At 40.5% G+C, this 25,000-nt stretch overlaps 1 protein-coding gene across 1 annotated transcript in view; it reads left to right on the forward strand.

The window, feature by feature from the left end:
* The window catches only part of LOC126997053 (teneurin-m-like), a 439,194-nt gene that overhangs the window by 30,549 nt on the left and 383,645 nt on the right, over positions 1-25,000 (forward strand). Inside the window, exon 2 of the mRNA XM_050858090.1 lies at positions 18,128-18,189. The gene's annotated coding sequence lies outside the window, so the exon portion shown is untranslated. The remainder of the gene's footprint in view (positions 1-18,127; positions 18,190-25,000) is intronic.

The following is a 25,000-nucleotide window of genomic DNA, read 5'->3' on the forward strand; positions in this document are numbered from 1 at the left end:
ATTAGTCTAGCAACGTTTATTTATCTTGTACAAAACATCTCCTCTTCCTCCTATTCCTTCCTTCTATTTATGTTCCTCCTCTTCTTGGTCTAATTTCTCGATCTCGTTTCTCCATTTGTTTTCTTCCTCCTCCTTCCTATCTTTTCCTCCTTTCTATTTCTGTTTCTCTCCTTCTACTTCTTTTGTATATATTAACCAACCTAAATTTATGAGAATCACGCACGAATGCGCGCGCGCACACACACACACACACACACACACACACACACACACACACACACACACACACACACACACCCTACCTAAAGATCGGTACTACGAGCTCTGTGCTCTTCCGTAGGGGAACGGCTGGCTGTCTCGAGAGAGACCCGCAGCAGACCAAGAGGTGAATTACACACACACACACACACACACACACACACACACACACACACACACACACACACACACACACACACACAAACAAACAGTAACTATCACAAACTATAACAAGCAGGTATTTTTTTTGCTCTATGTTTCTTCAATATAGTTTTCAGTATTTTTTTCTTTATATTCTTGGAAGAAAATACTTAGCTGAAATCTTGATATAAATATTTAGTTTCATATAACGTTCCTCTTTTATGCATTGACGTTTTACTTCTCCAAACTCGTGAACAAATTAAATGTTGTTATATTATGTAGAATTTTTTATTTTTCTTAAACGTGTGTGTGTGTGTGTGTGTGTGTGTGTGTGTGTGTGCATTTTCGCCTTTCATTGTAGCGAGTGTAATGGATGGGACGAAAATAAACTAACGTGCGTGTATTACCCTCCATTATCCTCCTCCTCCTCCTTCCTCTCCTCCTCTGACTCCAACTTCACTTTTCTCCTTGACCTTAACCCAATGGCAAGTGCTTCAAGGTCATGCAAAAGAGGAGGTGGAGTAAAAGTCGATGGAGGAGGAGGAGGAGGAGGAGGAGGTGAGTGTTGATGAGTTATTGCCGGGCATGTTCGGTGGCCGGTCAATACGAGTGGGCAGGAAGTTGTTCATTAAGTCCGTGAGCTGTTAATGAGGAGAGTAACGGGAGGAATGTTTAATGCGAGGTAATGATCGCGTGTGGCGCATATTGTTATCTTTGTTTGGGGTGGCTGTATTTGGAAGTGTTAGTGTCTGTGTTTGTGTGTTAGTTTGTAGATGTTTATGTGTTTGGCGTTGCTGTTAGTGATAGTGTTGCTGTTGTTGGTGGTGGTGGTTGTGGTAATGGTGTTGGTGTTGGCAATGGTAGTGGTGTTGGTCGTGGTGGTGGTGGTGTTCGTGATGTTGGTAGTCTTCATTTTGTTAATTTTCTTGTTATTGTTTTCTTCTTCATCATATTATTCTCCTTGCTCTTCTTGTTCTTGTTATTCTGGTTCCTTATCATTATTTTTTTCTTCTTCTTTCTCTTCTTAGTGTTCTTGTTTCTTCTTGTTGTTCCTATCATCCTGGTCTGATTCTTGTGCTTTTTCTCTTCTTGTTCTTCTTTTTCATGTTCTGCCACCACTACTACTACTGCTACTACTACTACTACAAATACTACTACTTCTACTACTACCACTACTTCACATACTACTACTACAAATACTACTACTACTACACATACTACTACTACTACTACTACTACTACTACTACTACTACTACTACTACAAATACTACTACTACTACTACAAATACTACTACTACTACTACTACTACTACTACTACTACTACTACTACTACTACTACTACTACTACTACTACTACTACTACTACTACTACTGCTACTACTACTACCACCACAACCCCTACTACCGTTTACCATTTTTTATTCACCTGCCTCATACAACATTCACAAGTCAATTCTAGTCATGAAAAACTGTGACACACTAAAGGAGAGTGAAGGCGAGAAGCAACAGAAGCGTGGGAATGAAACTGCACCTCTTGTGGTATGCCCGGACAGGTGACTCAGAACTGGTGTGACGAGGTGCGTGAATCATTAATCAAGGAGACGGGGGTATCAGGTGTCCTTGGGAAAAGTTAGAAAGAAGAGGGGAATAGGAGAAGTGCACTTTGGAAAGAGTAGAACGAAGAGAGGGAGAGGAAGGTGTATAATTGAAAGTAAAAGGGAATTATATGAGTGTGTTTGGGAAAGGTTATAAAGAAGACAGGAAAAGGAGTGCGTGTAAAAAAAGAAAAAGGGGAATTCTATCAGGTATACTTGGGAAAGGGAAGGAAGAGAGGAAGAGGAGACTAACAAAAAGAAGAAAAGGAAGAGTCAAAAGGAATTATAAAAGGGAAGAAGGGATTAACGAAGCAGAGGAATGCGAAACTGGTTATTGTAAAGAAAAAAAAAGCTATGGGAATTTATTTTTTAGGTTAAACAAAAATAGTGAAGTAAAAAAAATGGAATCAGTGTGGGCGTGTGTGTGTGTGTGTGTGTGTGTGTGCGCGCGCTTGTGAGGAAAAGAGATGAAGAGTGTAATTGACAGACAAAGATTTAAGAAGTCAGAATGAGATAGACAGATATAGAGAGAGAGAGACACACACACACACACACACACACACACACACACACACACACACACACACACACACACACACACACACACACACACACACGGCAGGGGAGGGGGAGCAAGCAACACATGGACGTATCGATGGAAAGAAACACAAAACACTGAATACATTGGCAGACGGACAGACAAAAACTGCGCCTGAACGACAGCGCTATTGAAGGACAGACGGATGGATGGACAGCGATAGGCGAAAAAAGCGGCACTAATATGACTGGTAACAGGCTAAATCTATTTCTCTTAATTCGATAACCCAGCATTTTATCACACCTTGTTTGAAAATGTTTACTGAAACATGCAAATTGACAAGCCCCACTTACTTTTTTTTGGCTGCGGGAGGGAGGGAGGTGGGAATGGAAAATCAACAAAATGGGAGTCGTTGAGTTGTGAAAATTTGACGAATAGTATGAAAAGGCGGCGGTGGGGAAGAGCAGCGTGCGACGCGTGAAGCATCGTGCGGTAAACGACGTGTGAAGGTAAAGTAAAGGGATGTTATTTAAAACGGCTCAGCCAAATGGGTAGGAAAGTGCGACGCCTCGTGAAATAAACAAACATTATGTGAGTTGGCGCGGCTCTGAAAAGTGCGCGTGTGTCCGGGCGGGGCGGCGGAAAAATATTTTGTAAACAGAAGCACTAATTCTACAAAGGCTAGAAACAAAAGTACCGTCAATACCGGCGCGCGGGAACAGAAGGGAAAAATGTTAACTCAATATTACCACCGCCGGCATAAACATTGCCCGCGGGCGGGACAGACAGACCGGCTGGCGTACCTGGTCACCTTTACCTGCGGCTCGTTAGTGAGTGTCTTTGTCTTATTGTCAATGCAAATGTGTCGCGGCGAGGAGTGGAGGAGTGATGTGTTTGAGGGTGCGGACGTAATAAATTTAATGAATAATGAAGAGTAATTAGTAGTCTAAGTATGAAGTGGGAATTGGGAAGTAGAATGTAACAACTGATGAATATGTTGAATAAATTAAGTATATGGTGATAAACACACACACACACACACACACACACACACAGACACACACACACACACACACACACACACACACACACACACACACACACACACACACACACACACACACACACACACACAGACACACACACACACACACACACACACACACACACACACACACACACACACACACACACACACACACACACACACACACACACACACACACACACACAAATAACATGCATTGCTTCTACTTCCACATCAATCAACACTCAACACAAGAAAAAAATATTGATGCATCCATTAGCTCAAGACACATAAATCATACACGGGCAGTAAAGTGAAATATTAAGGTCTGTCGCAAGGAAGATGATTAAAATAGCCATATTAGATAAAGCTACTACCCGTTCACACGCCAAAGCGACACAAAACAAGTCGAAGGTCTGACAAGTGATAAATTGTAAGATAAAAGCAACAATATTTCACGTATACATAATGGTGCCACTAATATTTCCGCAATATAGTCGAAGTACCGGTAATGCAACACAAGTCGATGGGCTGACAAATGATAAGCAATAAGAAATACAACAACGTTCGCTTAGATAAATAATGCTCCCACTAATAGTTCCGCAATATAGTCGAAGGTCCAGCATAAGACAGATTAACGAAGTCTCCGATGGCTCATGATTACTTGATGGTCACACACACACACACACACACACACGCACACACACACACACAAAAAAAAAGTCGACGACCCAGAAAGGAGGATTACAAAAAGGTATATATCGCTAAGACTACTTAATGGTCACAGAAATGATGATGATGATGGCCAACTAAAAGGAGATTATCCAAAAAGACTCGCATGCGCACGCCACTGTTGTTTTTTCTCTTTGTCTTGTTTTGGTCTTGCTTTATCTTGTCCTGTCTTGCCTTGTCTTGTCTCGTTTTGGCTTATCTTGTGTTGTCTTGTCCTGTCTTGGGTTGGCTTGACAGGGTTGGATGGTGAAGGATGGTATGTGTTCGTGTTGTCTTCTGTGTCTGGGTTTTCTTCGTAATAGCGTTTTCCTTCGTGTTTGTTACCTCATCCAATTCTTGTTTATCTCGTTTTGCAATATTATTTTTTCTCTAGGGTCAGTTTCACGGTGTTTTTGTTGAGTGGCGTTAGTAGAAGTTGTTTGTTTAATAGGTATTGTTGCTTGTCTTCTTTTTCTTCCTCCTTTTTCCTCTTTCTCCTCCTCCTCTTCCTTTCATTCTGCTTCTGTTTTGTCATTTTCACGGTGTTTTTGTTGAGTGGCGTTAGTAGAAGTTGTTTAATAGGTATTGTTCCTTGTCTTCTTTTTCTTCTTCCTTTTTCCTCTTTCTCCTCCTCCTCTTCCTCTCATTCTGCTTCTGTTGGGTCATTTTTAAGGTGTTTTGTGAAGTGGTGTAAGGAAAGTTTGTATATTTTAATAGGTAATACTGCTTTTTCTCTTCATTTTCTCTCCTCCTCCTCCTCCTCCTCCTCCTGGCGTGGGTATTTTCACACACGTCGTCACCTGGTCGTCAGCCTGCAATAGCGTGTGCGTGTGTGCGTGCGTCGCGGCGTGGCGTGGCGTGCAAGGCGTCATTATGCGTATGTTATGTGTGCGGCGACTCCCTTCACGCTTCCTCTCCAGCAACCGCGGGGGGCGTGCGTGTGGGCGTGTGCGTGCGGCTGTATCTTGAATAATCGTGCGTGCGACCTCCCCGATGTGTTTGCGTGCGTGTTGTCGCGTCCTGAGTAATTGCGTGTGCGTGTATGTGTGTGCGTGCGTGTGTCTTTGTTTACAGACCCATTTGTGTAATTAGAAGAGTACTTTCAAGATTACTTTATAGGGCTAACGATATAGCCTTCTCCCCCCCCCCCCCTCTCTCTCTCGCTCTCCCTCACGCCTGCTCTATATTTCTCCCCTCCTGTCTTCTCCTCCACTCTTTGTACGCCTTTCTCATCCTTTTCTGTTCCTCTCCCTTCCTCTCATCTTCTCTCCCCTTCCCTGTCATCCCCTCTTTCTCCTCCTCGACGTCTCCTTTCGTTCTCCTCTTTCTTTGCTTCCTCTTTCTTTATCTTTTCTGATCCTCTCTTCCTCCTCTCCTTCCTCCTCCTCCTCTTCCACCTCCTCCTCTTCAACTAGCTACCTGTGTATTTCCTTCCTGCAAAAGAGAGAGAGAGAGAGAGAGAGAGAGTACCTTTAAAATCTCGTTATTACCTTTCAATCTGTGTGTGTGTGTGTGTGTGTGTGTGTGTGTGTGTGTGTGTGTGTGTTCCTTAATATCTTTTCTGCTGGTTGAGTGTTTTTATTTTTTATTTTGCTTTTTTTTATTTCCATCTGCTCTCTCGCTTTTCTCTTTTTTTTTTTTGTTATCCATTTTTCTTTCATATTTCTTGGACTCGTTCGTTTCCCTTTGCATATTTTTTCGCTCTTTTTTTGGGCGCGTGTTTCGGTTTTCATTCTCTTCCTTGATGCAAAATCCAGTGCGTTTTCTTTTTTGCACTATTTTCTTTCTTTTTTTCTCGTATGTTTGTTTTTCCTCTCATTTTCATTCCTTTTTGTCTTACTGTTCCTTCCTCTATTCCTGTCTCCTTTTTCATTACTCTCTCTCTCTCTCTCTCTCTCTCTCTCTCTCTCTCTCTCTCTCTCTCTCTCTCTCTCTCTCTCGACGTGTACCGTATCTCCACCTCTTCCACTCGTAAAGTTTCATGAAGGGAGAGAAGGAGGAAAGGAAGGAGGAGGAAACCACGACGCTTTTACTCCTCATCTCTTGCTCCTCTTTCCTTCTTCAGGTTTTCCTCTTATATTTTCCTCTTATTTTCCTCCTCCTCTCTTTCTCTTGTTGTTTTCTTTTTGTTTTATTCGATTTACTTACGTTTGTTCTTTGTTTCCTGCTTTATTCTTTTCTTTCTTTTTTTTCGCTTTTTCTACTATTATTATCTTATTTTTTTCATACTTTGGTCTATATATTTAATTTTCCTCTATTTTCCTTGATTTTCAGTCTTCTTTTCTGTTAGTTTTCATGTTTCTCACTTTTCTTCTTTCTCTACCTCCTCTCGTTCTTCTTCTCTTATCTCTTTTTATATTTTCCTGTCTTTTTCCTTACCATCCCTTCCATTTTGTTCTCATTTTCTTTACTCGTCTCTTTTTTCATTTTGTTTCCCTTTATTTTCATTTTCCTTTATATTTTTCCTCGTGATTGTTCTTTCTTCTTTCTGTATCTCTCTTCCCGTTTTCCTTCTCTTATCGTGTATTTTCTCCCGTTTTCTTTCCTCCCGTTTTCTTCTGGTTTTCTTCACACACGAGAGACGATTTTTGGGCCTCGTGTGTGTGACCAAACGTCCTGGAAGCCCTGCCTCATTTTTCTTAAAGACCTTGTATCTCTCTCCTATCGGGACATGCTGGCAGTCTCTCTCTCTCTCTCTCTCTCTCTCTCTCTCTCTCTCTCTCTCTCTCTCTCTCTCTCTCTCTCTCTCTCTCTCTCTCTCTCTCTCTCTCTCTCTCTCTCTCTCTCTCTCTCTCTCTCTCTCTCTCTCGCCTTCTCTGATCTATCTACCTATCTATCTATTTATCTCAAAAGCTTCTAAAATCCCTAGACATAACTACAGAGGAGAAGGAGGAGGAGGAGGAGGAAGAAGAAGAATAAGAAGAGAAGAAGGGGGAGGAGGAGGAGGAGGAAGCAAAAAAGCAACAACGCCAAGAATATGATCACAATAACAACAACATCAACGACAACAATAATAATAATAATAATAATAATAATAATAATAATAATAATAATAATAATAGAATCACCTACCCCTTAATACCCAGAGCAAATCCGCAGGTAACAGATGATGCTTAACCTGCACTGAGACGGCAGGTGGACGGAATTAAGGGAGCAGGTGCCCGGAGAGAGAGAGAGAGAGAGAGAGAGAGAGCAAGTGGATTAGGGTGAAGTTAGCGTGAGGGTAAGTGAAGGTTATAGGGAGTGGCGTCGGTGTTAGAGGCACGGCAGGATACATTTCAGGAGTCCCAGGTAAATTACAAGCAGGTTTTCACACATTTCTTAGCGGTCCTCTGCAAGGTATTTAGGCGGCTCTTTCTTATGCCAGAGTGCACGCGTAGAGGAAAAGGGAGAGAGGTAGAGAGTAATGATTAGGGAAAAGGAAGGGACGTTGACAAAAAAGAAAAGAAGCTGGAGCGTTTTTCTTCACATTTGTTACCTTTTTTTTTGCCCTTGAACTGACTCCTTTGCCGTAAAAAAAAGTAAAGTGAAAAGTGAAAATAAGAGAATGAAAAAAAAAATAGACTGTGGAAATGAGAGAATTAAGAGGACTAGAAAGTAATGATATGCGATAACGAAGAGAAGTAGAAGATAATATGAAGCGAATGAAGAGTAGACTTAAAGGTGAAATATGAGAGAAATAAGAGAAGAAAATGTTAATAAAGAAGGAAGAGAAATAGTGTGATACAATAAGAGATAAATAAAAGAAGTTGAGAGAAAGCGGGAACAAGAGAAAATGAAAAGAGATAGAAATTGATAAGAGAGAAGAAAAAAAAATGAAACTGAAAAAAAAAAGAGAGAATGGAGAATGGAAATAATTGGAGAGATGGAAGAGAAGTAGAGAGAAAGTAACAATAAGAGAAAATGAAGATAGGTTAAGGGTAATGATGGTAAGGCTGGGAACGAAAATCCATCTACTCAAATGAAGGCATACAGCAAAAAAATGAAGGCAAATAAAAGGGGATGAAAGAACGCGAGTGTAATAGAAAAAGGAAGAACTCGGAGGTAAAGTCAATCAGCTGAAATGAAGGTGTAGAGAGGAAAAATGTGATAAAGCAAGTAGATGAAAGAACAGGAGAATAAGAATCAGATAAAGGTAGATAGTAGGAAATTGGGTTAAAAAACGAGGAGATGAAAGGAGAAAGGAGAGGGTAGAGCAGGGAAGAAAATTTGATAATGCGAATGGAGGAAAGAACAGGAGAATAAGAAGAGAGTAAAATAGGTAATCGGTCGGCCTAATCAAATGAAGGCATATAGTAGAAAATTGGGTTAAAAAACGAGGAGATGAAAGGAGAAAGGAGGAGAGGGTAGAGCAGGGAAGAAAATTTGATAATGCGAGTAGAGGAAAAAACAAAATAAGAAGAGAGTAGAATAAAAAATCAGTTACTCTAATCAAATATATGTGTATAGAAGGAAATATTGGGAGCGGATGAGAAAAAAAAATAGGGAGAAAAAAGATGGAGAAAAAGATGAGGAGAGAGAGGGTAAAAAAAAACGAAAAAAAAAACGCTGAAGATAAAATGGAAAAATAGATGGAGATAATGATGGAGAAAAAAAATGGAATAGAATTGAGAAAGAGAGAGGAAAAGATGGAAAAGCAAGTAGAAGATACACGAAGATGGAGAAAAAATGAAAAAAAAATGTGGAGAAAGTAATGGTGAAAATCGAAAAAAGAGAAAAGAAAATAGAGAAAAAGATGGAAAGAAAAAGGTGAAGAAAAAAATGGAGAAAGTAATTGTGAAAATCGAAAAAAATAGAGTAAAGAAAATAGAGAAAAAGATGGAGAGAAAAAAGTGAAGAAAAAAATGGAGAAAGTAATTGTGAAAATCGAAAAAAAAGAGTAAAGAAAATAGAGAAAAAGATGGAGAGAAAAAAGTGAAGGAAAAATGGAGAAATTGAGGAGGCAGCGCATGGAAGCAAAGTCAAGGTACCCAAATTAAGGCGTATAGTCAGGTAAAAAAAGTGAATCGATAGCTTTCTTGACAGGCGAGAGCGACACGTGTTCGGCATAAACCTGACGAGGACTGAAAAAAAAGGCTTCATGCTAAAGTTTAAATAATGGATCCCTTGTAATTTGGCCTTGGCGAAAATTATGGATGACTTTCATATAACATTTCTTTTAATTTATGATCATGCGAAGCTGTAAAGTGGATGAAACTGGATATTTAAAAGAGGAATGACACACACACACACACACACACACACACACACACACACACACACACACACACACACACACACACACACACACACGCACGCACACGCAGCGATATGGGCAGCCTGCTTGTGATGGCTTCCTCTCACAGTCATTTTTCATTTAATTCCTCCTTTTTTTTCTATCTCTGGCTTCCAATTTCCATACTCGTTCGTTTCTTTGGTTTTCGTCCATATTTTTCTTCCCGTATTTTTCGCTGGATTTAAAAAATGTTCAACGTTTTTTATATATGTGTGTGTGTGCGTGCTTGTATGTGTGTGTGTACGTGTGTGTGTGTGTGTGTGTGTGTGTGTGTGTGTGTGTGGACGCACGTGCTCTCACCGTGTTTTTCAGTTTCTTTTATCTGCTTCCCATTCTTTGTTCATCAAATACTCCCCTGTTTTTTTTTCTTCAAAATCTGATAACAGCCGCTCATTCTTATAGACTCGCGTGGATTTTTGCTTCATACTGTTATAAAACTATTAATGATAGCTAAGGAAATAGTTAGCGTTAATTCGGACGTAGAGTTAATGCAATGAACACGGTATAATTCATTAGAACGATGGCACAAAAGGTAAGACACACCTGCATACGTAGAAGAAGGAGAGAGAGAGAGAGACTCCTCTTCTGTCATTCAATAATATCATGTACTGCAGCTAAGGAGGAGGAGGAGGAAGAGGAGAAAGAGGTGATAAGTTCAGTGGTGGGGGGGAGAGAGGAAGGAGGAGGAGAATAGGGAAGATAAGGCAAGTGTAGATGTCTTGGAGGAGGAGGAAGAGGAAGAGGAGGAGGGGGAGGAGGAGGCGTGATGGTGGTGGTCGTGGGCATGGGATAACTTTGCGAAATGATAGGAATGGTAGAACATGGGAGAAGGAGATAGTGCTGAAGAGAAAGGGGAGACTGAGCGGGGTAGGATGGGACTGCGGGAAGGAGGGGAAGGGGGGAGGAAAGGTGAGGGGAAAAGGGGGGCTTGGGGGGATGGGGGGTTCATAGTGTAAGGAGGAAATAGGGAGGCGTGTCCGAGGGGAGGAAGGGACAAGTGAAGGGAAATGAAGGGGGTGATATCACAGTGATCAGAGAGAGAGAGAGAGAGAGAGAGTGAGAATGAGAGAGAGTGAGAGTGAGAGTGGGGAAACACGATACAGGTAATAAAACGGAAGTTAATGAAGTCAGGTAGCGCGAAATAACGTAAAAATGCGCAACGAAAATATAAACTTATGTAGAAATTGTATACAAAATCGACATCAAAGCGAAGTAAAGTAGAGGGGAAAAATTGTATTAGGGCGAAGGTGAAAGGAGATGAAAGGAAAATGAACTGACCATGATTGAAGAGGAGGGAGAGGAAGGAGATTAAATGATAGGAGGAGGAGGAGGAGGGTGACAAGAGGGAGAGGCTTAGAGAGAGAGAGAGAGAGAGAGAGAGATTAAAGAGATGAGTGAAGTGAAAAGGTGATGAACTGCGTATATTGATCGGTGCTAATGAGAGAGATTTATGCTTATTCTTTATACCTTGATACAAAATATTCCTTTTTATCCATTTTGTATTGTTTCAGATATTTCAACTTTATTATTTTATCATATTTTTCTACATTACTTTATCCACATATTTTCTCTCATCTCATTGTTAATTCTTTCTTTTTTTATTCCTCATCTTCCTGCAGTGAATTAAATTTATACATCTACAATCCTTTTTCTTTTCTCTCGCCTTTTTCTCACATATTTTTCCCTTCACCAGCGCATCATTTTTACCTCTCATTTTTGTAACTACCTTTTCATTTTGATTCTTTTAATTAGTAGACATTTTTGGATGTCTCAATGAGCTTTACTCCTCTCCCTCTCTCTCTCTCTCTCTCCCTCTCCCTTCATCTCTCTCTCTACCTTCTTTCTTTAATGCCTCATCTCCTCCTCTCCCTTCTCATCTTCATCCTCTTCCTCGTCATCCTCTTTCTCTTCATTCATTTTCTCCCTCACGTATGCTTCATATTTCTCCTTTACCCCCTGTACGCATTTCTCTTTCCTTTCTTTTCCTCTCCCTTTCTCTCATCTTCTCTCTCATCCCCTCTTTCTCCTCCTTGATGTGTCCTTTTGTTCTCCTCTTTCTTTATCTTTTCTACTACTACTACTACTACTACTACTACTACTACTACTACTACCTCTTCCTCCTCCTCCTCTCCCTTCTCCTCCTTCATCTACCCATTTGCCGGCGCTACATATTTTTCCCGCAGTGCCCTCCCCCCTTCCCTTAATCTGACCTCTCTCCCCTTATGTCTGTATTTAGTGGCCCTAACCTATTCATTTGGCGTGAGAGGGAAAGGGAGAGAGAAGGAAGAGGGCTGGGGTGTATGGGGGGAAGAGGGAGAGAGGAAGTGAGGAAGGTGGGGTAGAGGAAAATCAACAAGGGAAAAGGGTAAGACAGGGAGGGAGGGAGAAGGGAAAGGGGGTGAAGGGGTGATTTTTTTTTATGGGGGAAGGGAGGAGGGGTGTGATGAAGGTAATAGAAAAGGGAGGTGTTGCATCTTTATCCGCGCTGGTTGGTGTTGATGGGTGAGTGGTGTTCGTTCGTGTGTTGGTGTTGTTCGTGTGTTGAGGGACGGCTTTGTGGCTGTGGGTAATATGTTGATTTTGGGATGAGTTTTTCTATTGTTATTTCCTCAAGTAACAATTTTTACTTTATTTCGTCTTGCTAGTTTTCGTTTTCTTCTTATTTCTCTGTTTTCCTTCTTTTTACTATCGTCTCCCTCATATCACTTTCCCAATTGTCTTCGTTTTTGTTTTCTTTCATGCTCTTTCAACCTCGTTTTCCTCATCATCACATTCATATTTTTCTCATTGTCTTCTTTTTTTATCTACATTTTACCTCTTATTTTATTTTCGTTTTCTCTTTTCATTTTCTTTCCTATTTTTGCTTCCTTCTCCTCGTATTATCTATTGTTCTCTTCGTTTCCTCTCTTTCCATTTTCTTTCTATCTACGTTCGCTTCTTATATAAACTTCCCATTTTCTTTCCTTCCCCTCCCTTTGTTTTGTTTTTTTTGTTTTTTTATCTCGCCAAGTCTCCTCAGCTTTTGTTTTCAGGACTTTTCATTTTCTTTCCTGCTTTGCTTCCATTTCCTTATACTCTATATAGTTCTCTTCGCTTCCTTTCTTTCCATTTCCTTTCTATCTTCATTTCCTTCTTATATAAACTTCCCATTTTCTTTCCTTCCCCTCCCTTCTGATTTTTTTGTTTTTTCCGCTCGCCAAGTCTCCTCAGCTTTTGTTTTCAGGGGTCACTTTAATACTCTGGCGCTGAGACTTAATTTTTCCTATAGACTCAATGAGAGGGGGACCTTTGATTGTCTTCCTCCTCCTCTTCTTCTTCTTCTTCTTCCTCCTCTTCCTCCTCCTTCTCTTGTTAGTGTCCCAATCGGTCGGATGAAAAGGAGAAAATCAATATCCTTCGGTGACGATGTGATCCTCTTGACCTCTTCTCTCTCTCTCTCTCTCTCTCTCTCTCTCTCTCTCTCTCTCTCTCTCTCTCTCTCTCTCTCTCTCTCTCTCTCTCTCTCTCTCTCTCTCTCTCTCTCTCTCTCTCTCTCTCTCTCTCTCTCTCTCTCTCTCTCTCTCTCTTTCTCTCTCTTCCCTCCCCCTCCTTATCTATTGCTCTTCCTTGCCTGACTTTAGCTACTTTTATTCTTCCCCTCCTCCTCCTCCTCCTCCTCCTCCTCCTCCTCCTCCTCCTCCTCCTCTTACTGTCTCCCTCTCCCTCTCCCTCTCCCTCTCTCTTTCCTCCCCTTTCATTCCCTTGGCTAATATGTTACTTATTCTCCCTTCTCTACTTTCCTTCCTCTCCTCCTCCTCCTCCTCCTCCTCCTCCTCCTAATGTTGCTGCTAACGTAATTATCAGCTGTTACCTCTCCGTCTTCTCTCATTTCTCCTTCGTTTGTTCCTCTCCCTTTTTCCCCTCCTCTTATTAGCTCCATTCTCTCTCTCTCTCTCTCTCTCTCTCTCTCTCTCTCTCTCTCTCTCTCTCTCTCTCTCTCTCTCTCTCTCTCTCTCTCTCTCTCTCTCTCTCTCTCCTCTTCCTATGTTTTTTTTATTGTGTCTCTTTCACTCCCTCTTTCTCTCTCCCTCTTTTTCCTCTTCAACGGCTTTCATCTCCTTTAACTTTTTCTCCTCCTCCTCCTCCTCCTCCTCCTCCGCGTCACCATCACTCTCCCTCGACACTTCCTCTCCCATCCTTGTCTTCTCTTAGAGTAACACGCATTTACCTCCTCCCTCTCTCCATTCCCTCCATTCCTCCATTCACTCTCCCCTCCCTCCCTCTTTTCGTTACCTGAGTGAAGTGTATCTCTCTCTCTCTCTCTCTCTCTCTCTCTCTCTCTCTCTCTCTCTCTCTCTCTCTCTCTCTCTCTCTCTCTCTCTCTCTCTCTCTCTCTCTCTCTCTCTCTCTCTCTCTCTCTCTTCTGTTCTTACCTATCTTCCTTTTCCCTTTCTCGCTTTACCTTCTTTTATCTTATATTTTTTTTCCTTTTTCTTTCTTTTGCCTATTTTTTTCCTTTCTTACCTTTCCCTCCTTTTCCTAACCTCTCTTTCCCCTCTTTTCACCCTTCCATTCCTTCTCTACACTTTCCCTTCTTCTCATAACCGCATTTCCTTTTCCTCATTCTCCTTACTTTCTATTTTCTTCGTTTCATCCATCTCCTTCGTTCTTTTCTCTGTTAGCTTTTTTTCACTTTTATCTCTGCACTTTTTGAACTCCTTTCCACCTTTCTTCCGTTTTTCCCCATTCATTACTCCCTTCTTTTCCTTCCCCTTCTTTCCATCTATCTTTTCGTTCCTCTCTTTCTACTTTTCTTCCTTTTTCTTCTCTTCATCCATTCCCCCTTCCGGAAGCGAGTGACCGAGGTACTTTCCCTTTCCCCTCCCTCTCGTTACCTACCTTTTCCCTCCTTTCCTCCGTCCCTCCGTCGTTCTCTCCCTTACCTGAGTTGAAGTACACCTTTGCCTCCCCCTGCCCCCTCCTTTCCTCCCCTCGCCGCCGTAAATATCGGAGTAATTATAAGTGACTGGCGCGGAGGAGGAGGAGGAGGAGGAGGACAGGAAGGCATTTGGCCATTACCCGTTGTGTCTAAACTCTGACCCTCCTCCATCCTTCCTTCTTACCCCTTTCTTCCTCCTCCTCCTCCTTCTCCGCCTTCCTTTTTCCCGTTTTCTTCCTCGTCCTCCTCCTCTGAACCTCCTCCATCCTTACTTCTTACCCCTTTCTTCTTGCTCTTCATTTTCCTCTGAACCTCCTCTATCCTTCCTTCTTCCCTCTTTGTTACTGCTCTTTCTCCCCCTCCTCTTGCATCTCCTCCACCTCTTTCTCTTTTCTGTCCCTCTAGTTTGGAAGATCACTCCATATCTTCTTCCTTCTCTTGTTCTTTCTTTCTTTTTTTTCGTTCTTTCTCTCTTTACAGTCTTGTTTTCTTATTTTCCTCTTCTTTACCTTTCTGTGTTTCTTTTCCTTCCTTTTTCTGTTTGGTATTTATCGGTCTTTATGTGTTTATCTGTCTTTATCTGTCTCTCTGTCTTTATTATCTCTCTCTCTCTCTCTCTCTCTCTCTCTCTCTCTCTCTCTCTCTCTCTCTCTCTCTCTCTCTCTCTCTCTCTCTCTCTCTCTCTCTCTCTCTCTCTCTCTCTCTCTCTCTCTCTCTCTCTCTCTCTCTCTCTCTCTTCTCCCTAACCTACACCCTCTTTCCCCCTCCCCTCCCTCCTTCCCCCTCGCGGAGATGCTTTGGTTGGAGGCTGTTTGGGAGATGAGGCGATGATGGTGTTTTTCTTCCTCCCTCGCGCCCGGAGGCTGTGTGGGGGTGTTTTAAAGGGTGTTATGACGCCTCTGTTTGTTTGTGTGTTTGTGTGTGCGACGGTGTGAACGTGTGTGTGTGGGGAGGGGGGGGGTTATGTGTGTGTGTGTGTGTGTGTGTGTGTGTGTGTGTGTGTGTGTGTGTGTGTGTGTGTGTGTGTGTGTGTTTTATTCTCGTTTTTTCATCAGTTTGATCTTCTCCATCACCTTTATCTCTCTCCTCCCACCTCTTCTCTCCTCCTCCTCCTCCTCCTCCTCCTCCTCCTCCTCCTCCAGGAAGGCCTCTAATGGATGCAAAGAGCCCGGCTAAGACATTGCTTCCAGGCCCTCCTCGACATCCAAGTGACAATCTCTCCTTCTTCCCCTCCTGTCTTCCTCCTCCTCCTTTCCTCTTTTCTTCCCCTGTTCCCTCATTCCCCTGTTCTCTTCCTTCTCAACTCTCCTCATGTTCTTCCCCTACCCCCTCATTCTCCTTCTGTCTTCCTCCTTTTCTTCTCTTTCCTCCCCCTAATTATCTTTCTTTATTATTTTTATTACCATTTATTAACTATCTTATTTCCTCTTTCCTCATCTTCCTCCTTTAGCTTTTCTCCTCTTTCATTCCTGTATTTTTTGCCTCTACCTCTGTTGTTCTTTCCCCCCTTTCCCTTCCATTACTTCTTCCCCTTCCTCTCCCCTTCTTTCTTCTCCTCCCTTCATTGTTTTCCCTTGTTTCCCTTCTTCGTTCGCCTCTTCTTTACCTGTTTCTTCTCCTTTCCTCTTTACCTTCATCCCTCTTTCTCTCCTCCTCGTACTTACTCCTCATTCTCCCAACACTACACGTCCTTTTCCTCCTCCTCCTCCTCCTCCTCCTCGCCTAAAGCAGAGAATAAGCACAGAGACAACGAGGAAAAATTAGGAAAATATCTGACACGTGGCTCTCAATGCTCCTTTATTCCTCTTTCTTTCTCTCTCTCTTTTTTTTTTTTTTACGTTCTCTCTTACTCTTTCTTACCTTCTTTTTTTCCCGTATTTATTACTTTATTGTCATCTTTTTTTATGTCGTACTTTCTTTTTGCATTTATTTATTTTTATTTGTCTTTATTTCTCTGTCTTTTGTCTTAGTTTTTATTCTTTAGTCTTATTGGTTACCTTTTTCTTTTTAACGTCTTGCTTTTTTTTGTATTGGGAAGTATTCGGTTATATTTTTTATTCATCCGTAATTCTTTCTTTTTTTTTTTTACCTGCGCTCAAAAATACCAGTGAACTCTTTCGTCTTGTGATTAAAGAAGAAAAACAAATTGCAATTATATTTCTTCCAAAGTAGTTGATGCGCATTGCTTCTATTACCCTCTCCCCCTTCTCCCCCCATACCCCCTCTATCTACCCCCCCCCCTCCCCTCCCCTCACACACAAAAAAGAAGTAATCGTTGCGTAATTGAATATCAAACTCGCATTATTTGTTCCCCCATTCCAACAAATTTCCATAATACTAAATTGGTCTTTGGGTACATATGTATTAACGTCGATTCGGGGCTTAACTAACACCTGTTCCCTCACGCCTGCAAACACAAATGGATAGATAAACAAACAAATAAATGAATAAAAAAATAGTTTAGTGCCTATATGCAAACGTTTTTAGGAGCTTAAATAATACTTTTCAACGACGCTGTAAACACAAACAGACTTAGGTAGATAAATATATACGAACTTAGTTACATGCAGAAAACTTTAGGTGCTCAACTAATATATGTTTTTCGACTTATCTAATACAAATAAATAGTCATAAATAAATAAGTAAGCAAATATAAAGAACTTCAAGAACTTAACAAATACATAATCGTCAACGCTTTTAATACAGACATAAACAGATACACAAATAAACAAGAAAATATAAACAAACAGATATAGGAGCTTAAGTAATACATTTTTTTCGACGTTTTAAACACAAACAAACAAGAAGAAAAAAGTAAGTAAATAAATCTACACGTAACACATACTCCCGCGCTCCTCATCCCCCTCCCACTCACACATACGAATTTCTGACACATTTTAGTTCCACATTTTTATTTCGTTCCAGCTCCGCCTTTGCGTCCGCGGCATAATTCAGTTTGGAGTCCATTGTGTATGCATGACGGAATGCATGCAAAGCGGCGCGCGCCAAAGAAAATATTCATTACTCTTTGTTCACTGGAATAAGAATTAATCCTCGAACAGGCGCGGAAACACCCGTGACACCTGGCGGCTAATTGGCCCGGACCGACAGGTGGACTGAGGATAAAGGACAGGTGTTTGTAGTTATAGCAGATAGATAGATGGATGGATTGATAGATAAATGGAGAGACTGATAGACTGGTTGATTGACGGATGTGCGAAGATAGATGAATAGATTGATAAATAGGTTGATGTATTAATATTGATTGATGGGTAGATATACTGAATGATTGAAAGATTTATAGATTGAGTGACGTAGGAAGATGGATAGATATTAATGGATATATAGATTGTTTAATATCTATGTAGATGGTTACGTAAACGGACAAACATGAATAGGTGATTAAGTTTAGAAAGTCATTATCATTTATATAAATTAATGATAGATAGACAGATAGATGAATTAATTGGTTAATAGATAGAGACATAGATAGACATATTATTTGTTATTAGGTTGTAAGGTAAAAAAATGTTTGAAGGAGAGATAGATAGATAACATATATATAGAGAGAGACTAATCATCATTTTTGTGAACATTATTTTTATTACCTGTTCTCTTCCGTAATTAGGACAGACTTACCTGACATTTTTTCCCTTCTCCAGGTAAGCCCCGCGGTCATGAAGTCACCTGCCGTCCACTCAGGTGTTCCCCTCGCAGCAATATAGTAAGAAACTCCACTTTTTCCCCTTCAGTAATCCCCATTTTTTCCCCTCATCCTCTCTCCCGCCTCCTGTGTCCCGTATCCCTCCTCTCCTGCACTTCTCTCCATCTCCCTTCATCCCCTCTTCTTTTATCTGCTTTTGGTCTACTTTCTCCCCTCTTTCCTCCTTTTTACTTCTCTCTTTCCATTGTTCTGATCCTCTCATCCCCTTTCTTTCGTATATTTTTATGATTTTGCTTCGTTATTTTCCCTCTTTCTTTCCTCATCTCTTCCTGCCCTATCGTGTTCTCCCTTCCCTTTTCCCATTCTCCTCTTTCCCACCATTTTACCTCTTCTCTTTCCATTTTCTCTTCATTACTCTTTGATATATTCTCCTTTCCCCTTCCTCACCGTCTCTTTTTGCTTCTTTCATCAATTATTTCGTCCCGCTTACAGAATCACTCCTCTTCCTGTTCCCATCACCTAACGTTTCCCTCATCTTTACCTCTCCTTATCTTCTCCCTTCCCTCTCCTCCACCATTTCTCCCTAGTGTTTTCTTTCTCCTTTCTTCTGTTTTTCTTCTCTCTTTCTCTTATCCATTTATCCCTTTTCCAACTTCAACTGATCTTCTCTATTTTTAACCCATATATTTTCATCCATACATCACCTGTCTCCAAACTTATTTCCCTTATCTCAATTGTGTCTTTACTATCCTTCCTTATTTCCTGTTTGTCTTTCTATCCTTTCCTCCCTTCTCTCCATTCTCATTCCCTTTCCCCAGACTGATATATCGCCCTTTATTCCCTTCACTTTCCACTCCATCTCCCACTTCTTCTGTCCTTCCCCCTTCCCCTTGCTTTCTTTACCCAGTTTACCTATTCTTTTTTTCCTCTTAATTCCCCTTCCTTTACCCTCCCTCCCTCTCCTCTCCACTCCTTTTCTCTCCTCTCTCCCACTCCTCTCCTCTCTCCCTTCCTATCCCCTCCTCCTCTTCCCTCCACCCCTCCCTCTCCTCTCCCATCCTCTCTCTTCATCCCCAGATACATAAAACAAGTTATTTCACAGTCACGTGCATAACGCATTTCTTTTAATCTGTATTTTGTTGTTTGTGTTTTATGTGTTCTTTTTTTTCTTGTTTTAATCCAACTCTCGTCTGTTTTTTTTTGTTTTTTTTTTTTGTTGTTGTTGTTTTCTCTAATGACACGTATTTTATTGCGCTTTGTAGGTGTCGGTACGCGCGTTTTGTGAGTTTGATGCGTGTTTTTTTCTGTGTTTTCTTTTGATGTGTTGCGTTTTAAAATGATGGATAATTCATTTTCGTCTTGTTTTAATTTCAGTTGCATTGTTTTTTTCTTATTAGATTTGTTTTATAGCATTTTGTAGATGTATGATGTTTTTTTTATGTATTGTGTTTTAAAATGATCAGTGCTTCTTTTTATTTTTTTGCTTTGATTTCAGTTGCATTTGTTTTTCTAATTATATTTATTTTATAGTGTTTTATAATTGTTGGTACGAAGGTATGATGTATTTTTTTATGTATGTGTTTAAAATACTGGGCAGTTCTTCTTGTTTTAATTTATTTCATTGTTTTTTTTTTGTTTTTTTTAATTAGATATATTTCTTTGTGATTTATAGATGTTGGTACGCAGGTCTGATGCGTTTTTGGTTTCTTCTTATAAAATACTGGCTAATTATTCAATTTTCTCCTTGTTTCGATTTTAGTTTCATCAGTTTTTCTAATTAGATTTATTTTTCAAGTATTTTATGAGTTTTGGCAGGAAAGAATGATATATTTTTTATGTGCTGCGTTCTGAAATAATGGGTAATCCGATACTCCATCAAAGTTTCGGTGTCATATATATATTTTTTGAGTCGAACCTGTCAGAGTATCTTATCAGGCAAAAATGGGCGCGTCATTTTTAGTTAATAGGTTCACTGTCATCCGCCTTGTTGTCTGTCCGGCGTTTTTCGGGACCCATTATTATTTGCAGCGTTTTTTGGGCAGGTGAGAAATATTCGGTTTGCTCTGTAAAAATTATAGATTGTGAAAATGTCAACGGCGTGAAAAGTATTAGTGTAAAAAAGGATCAGTGTAAAAATTAAAAGTGTAGAAATATTCATAGCGTAAAAATAGGAAGTGTAAAATGGTGACTAAAAATGGGACCAAGGTAAAAATTGTTAGTGTAAATATGGCGACACTGTTAATATGGGGACAGGGTGAAAATGACAAGAGTAAAAATCGTAGGAGTGTAAAAATAGTAAAAATAATAACTGTAATCCAGGTGCGTGTTGTATTATGTTGTTATTTTTATTATTATTATCATTACTATTACTATTATTATTATTATTATTATTATTATTATTATTATTATTATTATTATTATTATTATTATTATTATTATTATTATTATTATGGTAGTCATCCTCATTATTAAAGTTGCTCGTGTTGTTCATAGCGGTGGGTGCGGTGATGATGGTGGTCGTGGTGGTGAAAGTTGAGGGACAGCTTTTTCATTATTATTATCATTATTGGTATCATTATTATTATTATTATTATCATTATTATTATTATTATTATTATTATTATTATTATTATTATTATTATTATTATTATTATTACGAACATCATCACATCACCACCACTATCATCACAAACCCTACCACCACCACCACCACCAACCCTACCACCACCACCACCACCAACGCCACTATCATCACCAACAGTTTAATCACAACACCACCGCCACCAGAGGAAACAAGCGTCGCTCTCCCCTCTCCCTTCTACCCTTCTCCTCCCCTCCACTCCCCTCTCCTCCCCCCTCCCCCCTTCCCTCTTCCCCTTTGCCCTATTGCAGGATTACACGTTTCTCATAGTAACACATCAGCGAGACAACAGCTGTGGATTCTCTCTCTCTCTCTCTCTCTCTCTCTCTCTCTCTCTCTCTCTCTCTCTCTCTCTCTCTCTCTCTCTCTCTCTCTCTCTCTCTCTCTCTCTCTCTCTCTCTCTCTCTCTCTGTGATGATGCCGTAGCCTGAAGGAGTGGCTTCCTAATATGAGTTTAGCGGACCCCGACAGGAGGGAGAGGGAGGGAAAGTAGATTCGGACGGAAGTAGCAAAGGAGGAGGATGGACGAGGACGAATGGAGGGAAGGAGGGAGGGAAAAGTGGAGGGAGTGGATTGGTGATAAACAGAAAGAGAGGGAAGGGATTGTAGGAGGGAAGGAAAGAAAGGAAAAGAGGAAGAAATGGTTTGAAAATAGACAGAAAAGAATGGAAGGAAAGAGGAAGGGAGGGAGGGAAAGGAAGGATAAGTGGAAGGAGTGAATGGATGATAAACAGAAAGGAAGAGAAGGAATGGGGGAAATGAAGGGAAGGAGGGAAGATATATTAACGGAATAGGGTAGATAAGGGAAAGGGGAGAGAGTGATAGAGGGGAATGGGATCGATGGAGAGAATGGGAGAGAACGTAAGGGAAAAAGTGGAGATAAGGAAAGGGAGAGATAGCGATAGAGGAGAAGTGGAGTAATGGAAGGAAGGGAGGAAGAGAATGGAGGAGAAAGGGAGAAATATAAAGGAAAGGAGGGATATAGGAGGAATTAGAAAGGAGGAGTGAAAAGAATAAGGGAAGAGATGAAAAAAAATAATATAGAGGAATTAAAGAAGATGGAGGAGATAAAAGATAGAAGAACTGAAGGAACAGAGGAGTAGAGAGGAAACGGGAGTAAAAGGGTGGAAATAAATAACGAAAATGAAGGAGAGAGTTACGGGAGATGCAGAAGTGATAGCGGAAAGGAAGAAGGGAGAGAAAGGAATGGAAAGGAGGAAGGGAGGAAAGAGAGGAAAAGGAAGGGAGGAGAGGAAAGAAAATATAGTAAGGTTGAGAGCAAAGTAACGAATAAGTGAAAGAAATGGATAAAGGAACAGAAAAAGGGAAGAAGGAACAAATGAAGTGATGGAGGAGGAATTCAGAATGGAGGAGAGAAGAGAAAGTGAAGGGATGGAGAAATGGAATGATAAAGGAAAGAAGGGGGATGAGAGGGAAGGGAGGGATGGAGAGAAGAGTGATGGAGGAAAACAGACGCGAGATGCAGGAGGGATAGCGAAAAGGAAGAAGGGAGGGAAGGGAATTGGGAAGGAGGAAGGGAGGGAGGGAGGGAGGTGGGAGGGAAGGGAGGAGGGCGTCACACGAGGTCACCTTTAAGTCTAACCTTGTTTGTGGCACCTGGATCTACTTACGGCCAGGTGTGTGAGGGAAGGGACTTTTGCACTGAATTATCTTACCATCTCCCTCCTTTCTTTTTCCCCCTTTTCTTTTTTTTCTTACCATTTCCATCGTTTCTTTCACCCTGTCTTCTTTGTTCTCTTCCCTCACCATTTCTCTCTTTTTTTTCTTTTTCCTCTTTTTCTCCTGTATTTTCACTTTCTTTTGCACTGAATTGTCAATCACTCTTGTACTGATTTTTTCTTTTTCCCCTTTCTTCTTTTCTCCCATTCTGTTTTTTTTCATGTGCCCTTTTCAACTCTTTTCTCCTTCCTTTTCTGATTATATTGTTAAGTGCAAATAGAAGAGGAATAAAGAAGGGAGAGGAAAAAGGAAGAAGAAAAAGGAGAGACGTGGGTAGAAAATTCAGTGCAAAATCCCTTCCGTCCTTTCCGTGTCGCTTTTCTTCTTATTCCATTCTCTTATTTGTTTCTCCTCCTTTTTTATTGAATTGTTTTATCATTTTCTTCTTCCTTCTTTCTCCTTTCCTCTTTTTCTCTCTTCCATTTCAATTGAATTATCATACTATTTTCTCGTTCTATTTTCCCTTTATTTTTTCCTTCCTGCCTCACATAAAATCTTACTATTTTTCCTCTTATTTTTCTCCCTTTTTTCATTATTTTTTATTGAATTTCCCTGTCTTTTTCTTCTTTATTTCTCCCATTTCTTTTAACCCCTCTTTTTTTCTGCTCATTCTTTCATTTATTTTGCTCCCTTACTATTTTTTGTCCATCTCACTGCAGTCTCTCTCTCTCTCTCTCTCTCTCTCTCTCTCTCTCTCTCTCTCTCTCTCTCTCTCTCTCTCTCTCTCTCTCTCTCTCTGTCTCTCTCTCTCTCTCTCTCTCTGGTATACACGCAATTTTCCTCCTTTACTCCTCGCTTTCCAAATTGCATCGTTTTTATATTCAGCGTTACGTATTATTCACATTTTCAGCTCGTTCTTTTTTTCCTCTTTCCTTCTTTCTTTCTTCCTCGTATCCGCGACGCTGGCTCTCCTATTCTTCATGCTTATAAGAGTGTGTTATTTCCGTCTGCTTTAATTCTTGTTTATGCCCTCCCATTGTGTGTGTGTGTGTGTGTGTGTGTGTGTGTGTGTGTGTGTGTGTGTGTGTTTGTGTGTGTGTGTATGTGTGTGTGTGTGTGTTTGTGTGTTTGTTTTCCTTTACGATACATATGCGTCGTAGATTCATGGCTTATCGAGAGAGAGAGAGAGAGAGAGAGAGAGAGAGAAGAGGAGTATATTGTGGAATTCGAGGCATGGTTTCAGAGCAAGAGGAAACCAGAGAGAGAAAGGTTACGAGAGAGAGAGAGAGAGAGAGAGAGAGAGAGAGAGAGAGAGAGAGAGAGAGAGAGAGAGAGAAGGAATATATAGGGAAATTCTAGGCCTGACGCTTGGCCGAGGGAGAGCGCTGCCGCTTCGTCCGGAAATGTGCTGTGTTGTCAAGGGAATAGGAAAGTTTGTCTTTAAAGAAAACGGGAATTGGTTAGAGAATGGGAGAAGGTGTCAGGCTTAAGGCGAAGGAGGAGGACGAGAAGGAGGAGGAGGAGGAGGAGAAGGAAAAATGATAACAGTAAGAACGTGTGAGATGTAGAAATATAGATAAACAAGACGATAGAAAAGAGGAGAAAGAGAGCAAGAAAATGAAAAATAAGTGAAATTGAAAACAAGATCGGAAAAAAAGAGAGAAATTGGAGAATCTGGAGTGTTGTAAAAGAAAAAATAAGGAAATATTAAAAGGAAATAAAAAGAATATGGATGTCCAATTAGTATCAATGGATATATGGGAATGCGAGAGAAGAGAGGAATGTACATAAAGTGATAAAAACAGGAGGATGATAAACGAAATCGGATGGAGATACGAAGAATTGGGGATAGGTGAAAATTATACCTATGGACACAGAAAGGAATAGAAAAAGAAAGAGAAACCAAAATGTTGAAACTATAAGATAAATGGAAAACGGAGGACAATTAAATTTAGGAACAAAAAATCGAGAGACGAGAAACAAAACAAAACTACTTCACCGGAAAGGAAGAGAGGAAAGAAAGGGACCGAGGAAAAAGCAGAAACAGAAGAAGAATAAAGGGAAAGGGAAAGAAATTGGGGAAACAAAGAAAAAAAACGTAGAAATGGACAACTTGAAAGGAACAGAAGAAAACAAAAGAAAAAGAATGAAAGGAAGGACACCGAGGAGAAAAGGGAGGAACAGGGGAATAATAAAGATATGAGGGATGAAAATGGGAAGACAAGAGGGAAAAGAAAACCTCCAATGGACTCCCTTAAAGAAAGAGGAAAATAAAGAAAGAAAGAAGAAAAGAAAACTAGAACAAGGAAAAAAATGAAAAGAGGGATGATTATGATAAGAGGGAAAAGATAATGGGGAGACAAAAAGACAAAAACAACCCCAATGAAAAGAAAAAATAGACCGAAGAAAGGAGAGAAAGGAAGAAGAGACGATGAGAAAGAAAGAGAACGAGGAAAAAGAAGGAACAGGAGGAAAATAAAATGGGAGACTAGGAAAAACAAAACAAATGGAAAGAGAGAGACCGAAGGAAAGAGAGAAACGAACAAGAGA

The sequence above is a fragment of the Eriocheir sinensis genome, chromosome 11 (assembly GCF_024679095.1).
Source record: "Eriocheir sinensis breed Jianghai 21 chromosome 11, ASM2467909v1, whole genome shotgun sequence".
NCBI classification, from domain to species: Eukaryota; Metazoa; Arthropoda; class Malacostraca; order Decapoda; family Varunidae; genus Eriocheir; species Eriocheir sinensis.